This window comes from Triturus cristatus, chromosome 4_2, assembly GCF_964204655.1.
Source record: "Triturus cristatus chromosome 4_2, aTriCri1.1, whole genome shotgun sequence".
Taxonomy (NCBI): domain Eukaryota; kingdom Metazoa; phylum Chordata; class Amphibia; order Caudata; family Salamandridae; genus Triturus; species Triturus cristatus.
In genome coordinates this window covers 930,048,317-930,053,316 of record NC_140586.1, presented here as the reverse complement: position 1 = coordinate 930,053,316, position 5,000 = coordinate 930,048,317, and the positions used below count along the sequence as shown (strand labels likewise).

General features: G+C 49.7%; 9 non-coding genes across 9 annotated transcripts in view; 6 read left to right on the top strand and 3 right to left on the bottom strand.

Moving 5' to 3' along the window:
- TRNAG-GCC (transfer RNA glycine (anticodon GCC)) overlaps positions 1 to 18 on the bottom strand; it is a 71-nt gene extending 53 nt beyond the window's left edge. Inside the window, exon 1 of the tRNA in view lies at positions 1 to 18. This exon is cut by the window's left edge and continues 53 nt beyond it. This is a non-coding gene — a tRNA (tRNA-Gly).
- Positions 19 to 1,184: 1,166 nt separating this feature from the next.
- Positions 1,185 to 1,258, top strand: TRNAN-GUU (transfer RNA asparagine (anticodon GUU)). The gene has a single exon. It is a non-coding gene; the product is annotated as a tRNA-Asn (tRNA).
- A 243-nt stretch (positions 1,259 to 1,501) lies between these two features.
- Positions 1,502 to 1,573, top strand: TRNAW-CCA (transfer RNA tryptophan (anticodon CCA)). Its single transcript has one exon. It is a non-coding gene; the product is annotated as a tRNA-Trp (tRNA).
- Positions 1,574 to 1,644: 71 nt separating this feature from the next.
- On the bottom strand, positions 1,645 to 1,715 carry TRNAG-GCC (transfer RNA glycine (anticodon GCC)). The gene has a single exon. It is a non-coding gene; the product is annotated as a tRNA-Gly (tRNA).
- A 1,154-nt stretch (positions 1,716 to 2,869) lies between these two features.
- TRNAN-GUU (transfer RNA asparagine (anticodon GUU)) lies at positions 2,870 to 2,943 on the top strand. The gene has a single exon. It is a non-coding gene; the product is annotated as a tRNA-Asn (tRNA).
- Positions 2,944 to 3,186: 243 nt separating this feature from the next.
- On the top strand, positions 3,187 to 3,258 carry TRNAW-CCA (transfer RNA tryptophan (anticodon CCA)). Its single transcript has one exon. It is a non-coding gene; the product is annotated as a tRNA-Trp (tRNA).
- Positions 3,259 to 3,329: 71 nt separating this feature from the next.
- TRNAA-GGC (transfer RNA alanine (anticodon GGC)) lies at positions 3,330 to 3,400 on the bottom strand. The gene has a single exon. It is a non-coding gene; the product is annotated as a tRNA-Ala (tRNA).
- A 1,150-nt stretch (positions 3,401 to 4,550) lies between these two features.
- Positions 4,551 to 4,624, top strand: TRNAN-GUU (transfer RNA asparagine (anticodon GUU)). The gene has a single exon. It is a non-coding gene; the product is annotated as a tRNA-Asn (tRNA).
- Positions 4,625 to 4,867: 243 nt separating this feature from the next.
- On the top strand, positions 4,868 to 4,939 carry TRNAW-CCA (transfer RNA tryptophan (anticodon CCA)). The gene has a single exon. It is a non-coding gene; the product is annotated as a tRNA-Trp (tRNA).
- The last annotated feature ends 61 nt before the right edge of the window (positions 4,940 to 5,000 follow it).

The window sequence follows — 5,000 nt, the reverse complement described above, 5'->3', positions numbered from 1 at the left end:
CCACTGAGCCACCAATGCTTCACATGTGTAGCTTAGAGCCAGAGCTCTGTCCAAGACAGTGATGAGGCGCACGCACTCAAATTGCACACCTATGAACAAAGTGTGTGCAACAGACATTGGAATGCCAACGTTTCACATGATGGCAAGAATCAGATGCAGGAGACTATAAGTATGAATGTTTTTGCATTTGCTGAGGTCACTGGCTTGGGACTAGTGTTGTGGTTATCAGGGCATGATGGCAGGCTGCTCCCGACAGAAGTGGCTCATAGAAGGCAGCCTCCAGATCACCAGCACTATTGTGTTTCAGATCATGTCACTGAACTCTCCTCCTTAAAAATCCTTCCCACTGTCTTTACCAAATTCCCTGTCCTCCCCGAAATGCTGGGGTGAAACGGGCAGAGTTCTGCGCCCTGCGTCCCTTTATGCGTCCCTAACGCGCTCCCAACGCGGCCTACAGCCCTAGTCGGGCACAGCCCTGGTCGGGCTTAGACCACTGGGGCCTCTGGAGAGCAAGACCTCCAGAAGCCTATGGTCAGGCCTATTGCACAGGCATTTTGTGCCTGGCCATTCCGGGATTGTTGTGTTTCAAGGCCCAGCCATCAATACTAATGTGATGGCTTTCCCTGAGAACCCTCATGTCCCTGTTCTCCCAAGAGCCCGAGCTTTTATGTAAAATAAGGTGTGCACCTTGGGCCTTCCCCTTTGCGCTCTCTGCCCCCTCTCTTTCTCCAAAGCTGAGCTCTGCAGGTAAATGTATCTATCTGAGTGAGGGGCTAGGGAGGGCCTTGCCCAGCAGTCTTACAAAGCAAGAGTTCAGAGAAAGCACCTGCTCTGGGAAGGAGACTCCGCTCACAGAGAAGACAAGTCTAACATGCCACAGTGAAGATTGGATGGGCAAGACACACGCCTGACAGGCTGGTAGAACACCACCAGAGGAGCAGATAGCTACGCTAAGAAGGCCACAGAAAAGTCATACATGTATCTCATACACTGGGACTGGTTGTAATACTGGCCCTAACACCATTAGACAGTAGTCTGCGCATCATAACACCCAACAGTGACAAGACACTAAGCAAATGGCAAATGCTGCGTAGGATAAAGACGCCTTATATAACACAAGCTCAAGGCAGGCGCGCACACATAAAGATATATGTTGAGTCTCAGGAGATGTGCTTTTGTCTCTAGTCTCTTTGGCGCAATCGGTTAGCGCGTTCGGCTGTTAACCGAAAGGTTGGTGGTTCAAGTCCACCCAGGGACGTTTCCTTTTGCATGCATGAAGCACTTTAATAAATCATAGTAATGTGCCTTTGGTCTAGAGCTCCTGCGTGAGACCCTTTCCCTGAACATTTCAATCCTCTGCGTTCTCTCTGCACCTGCACTCAATTTCATCAATAGGATGGAAAACAAAAAGCCGAACCTTGTAATACAACCCTAGGCATATAAGGAGGTGGGCAAAAATGAAAAGGCTCACAACATTTGCTGATGTGACTCCAAAAGCAAGGACCTCGTGGCGCAACGGTAGCGCGTCTGACTCCAGATCAGAAGGTTGCGTGTTCAAATCACGTTGGGGTCACTGTTTCCCATTTTATGCCCCACTGAGTTCCCATATTTGATTTAGAAAGCAAAGTCAAAAGAACACAGCCTTGCATTGGCCGGGAATCGAACCCGGGCCTCCCGCGTGGCAGGCGAGAATTCTACCACTGAACCACCAATGCTTCACATGTGTAGCTTAGAGACAGAGCTCTGTCCAAGACAGTGATGAGGCGCACGCACTCAAATTGCACACCTATGAACAAAGTGTGTGCAACAGACATTGGAATGCCAACGTTTCACATGATGGCAAGAATCAGATGCAGGAGACTATAAGTATGAATGTTTTTGCATTTGCTGAGGTCACTGGCTTGGGACTAGTGTTGTGGTTATCAGGGCATGATGGCAGGCTGCTCCCGACAGAAGGGGCTCATAGAAGGCAGCCTCCAGATCACCAGCACTATTGTGTTTCAGATCATGTCACTGAACTCTCCTCCTTAAAAATCCTTCCCACTGTCTTTGCCAAATTCCCTGTTCTCCCCGAAATGCTGGGGTGAAACGGGCAGAGTTCTGCGCCCTGCGTCCCTAACGCGCTCCCAACGCGGCCTACAGCCCTGGTCGGGCACAGCCCTGGTCGGGCTTAGACCACTGGGGCCTCTGGAGAGCAAGACCTCCAGAAGCCTATGGTCAGGCCTATTGCACAGGCATTTTGTGCCTGGCCATTCCGGGATTGTTGTGTTTCAAGGCCCAGCCATCAATACTAATGTGATGGCTTTCCCTGAGAACCCTCATGTCCCTGTCCTCCCAAGAGCCCGAGCTTTTATGTAAAATAAGGTGTGCACCTTGGGCCTTCCCCTTTGCGCTCTCTGCCCCCTCTCTTTCTCCAAAGCTGAGCTCTGCAGGTAAATGTATCTATCTGAGTGAGGGGCTAGGGAGGGCCTTGCCCAGCAGTCTTACAAAGCAAGAGTTCAGAGAAAGCACCTGCTCTGGGAAGGAGACTCCGCTCACAGAGAAGACAAGTCTAACATGCCACAGTGAAGATTGGATGGGCAAGACACACGCCTGACAGGCTGGTAGAACACCACCAGAGGAGCAGATAGCTACGCTAAGAAGGCCACAGAAAAGTCATACATGTATCTCATACACTGGGACTGGTTGTAATACTGGCCCTAACACCATTAGATAGTAGTCTGCGCATCATAACACCCAACAGTGACAAGACACTAAGCAAATGGCAAATGCTGCGTAGGATAAAGACGCCTTATATAACACAAGCTCAAGGCAGGCGCGCACACATAAAGATATATGTTGAGTCTCAGGAGATGTGCTTTTGTCACTAGTCTCTGTGGCGCAATCGGTTAGCGTGTTCGGCTGTTAACCGAAAGGTTGGTGGTTCAAGCCCACCCAGGGACGTTTCCTTTTGCATGCATGAAGCACTTTAATAAATCATAGTAATGTGCCTTTGGTCTAGAGCTCCTGCGTGAGACCCTTTCCCTGAACATTTCAATCCTCTGCGTTCTCTCTGCACCTGCACTCAATTTCATCAATAGGATGGAAAACAAAAAGCCAAACCTTGTAATACAACCCTAGGCATATAAGGAGGTGGGCAAAAATGAAAAGGCTCACAACATTTGCTGATGTGACTCCAAAAGCAAGGACCTCGTGGCGCAACGGTAGCGCGTCTGACTCCAGATCAGAAGGTTGCGTGTTGAAATCACGTCGGGGTCACTGTTTCCCATTTTATGCCCCACTGAGTTCCCATATTTGATTTAGAAAGCAAAGTCAAAAGAACACAGCCTTGCATTGGCCGGGAATCGAACCCAGGCCTCCCGCGTGCCAGGCGAGAATTCTACCACTGAACCACCAATGCTTCACATGTGTAGCTTAGAGACAGAGCTCTGTCCAAGACAGTGATGAGGCGCACGCACTCAAATTGCACACCTATGAACAAAGTGTGTGCAACAGACATTGGAATGCCAACGTTTCACATGATGGCAAGAATCAGATGCAGGAGACTATAAGTATGAATGTTTTTGCATTTGCTGAGGTCACTGGCTTGGGACTAGTGTTGTGGTTATCAGGGCATGATGGCAGGCTGCTCCCGACAGAAGTGGCTCATAGAAGGCAGCCTCCAGATCACCAGCACTATTGTGTTTCAGATCATGTCACTGAACTCTCCTCCTTAAAAATCCTTCCCACTGTCTTTGCCAAATTCCCTGTCCTCCCCGAAATGCTGGGGTGAAACGGGCAGAGTTCTGCGCCCTGCGTCCCTTTATGCGTCCCTAACGCGCTCCCAACGCGGCCTACAGCCCTGGTCGGGCTTAGACCACTGGGGCCTCTGGAGAGCAAGACCTCCAGAAGCCTATGGTCAGGCCTATTGCACAGGCATTTTGTGCCTGGCCATTCCGGGATTGTTGTGTTTCAAGGCCCAGCCATCAATACTAATGTGATGGCTTTCCCTGAGAACCCTCATGTCCCTGTCCTCCCAAGAGCCCGAGCTTTTATGTAAAATAAGGTGTGCACCTTGGGCCTTCCCCTTTGCGCTCTCTGCCCCCTCTCTTTCTCCAAAGCTGAGCTCTGCAGGTAAATGTATCTATCTGAGTGAGGGGCTAGGGAGGGCCTTGCCCAGCAGTCTTACAAAGCAAGAGTTCAGAGAAAGCACCTGCTCTGGGAAGGAGACTCCGCTCACAGAGAAGACAAGTCTAACATGCCACAGTGAAGATTGGATGGGCAAGACACACGCCTGACAGGCTGGTAGAACACCACCAGAGGAGCAGATAGCTACGCTAAGAAGGCCACAGAAAAGTCATACATGTATCTCATACACTGGGACTGGTTGTAATACTGGCCCTAACACCATTAGACAGTAGTCTGCGCATCATAACACCCAACAGTGACAAGACACTAAGCAAATGGCAAATGCTGCGTAGGATAAAGACGCCTTATATAACACAAGCTCAAGGCAGGCGCGCACACATAAAGATATATGTTGAGTCTCAGGAGATGTGCTTTTGTCTCTAGTCTCTTTGGCGCAATCGGTTAGCGCGTTCGGCTGTTAACCGAAAGGTTGGTGGTTCAAGTCCACCCAGGGACGTTTCCTTTTGCATGCATGAAGCACTTTAATAAATCATAGTAATGTGCCTTTGGTCTAGAGCTCCTGCGTGAGACCCTTTCCCTGAACATTTCAATCCTCTGCGTTCTCTCTGCACCTGCACTCAATTTCATCAATAGGATGGAAAACAAAAAGCCGAACCTTGTAATACAACCCTAGGCATATAAGGAGGTGGGCAAAAATGAAAAGGCTCACAACATTTGCTGATGTGACTCCAAAAGCAAGGACCTCGTGGCGCAACGGTAGCGCGTCTGACTCCAGATCAGAAGGTTGCGTGTTCAAATCACGTCGGGGTCACTGTTTCCCATTTTATGCCCCACTGAGTTCCCATATTTGATTTAGAAAGCAAAGTCAAAAG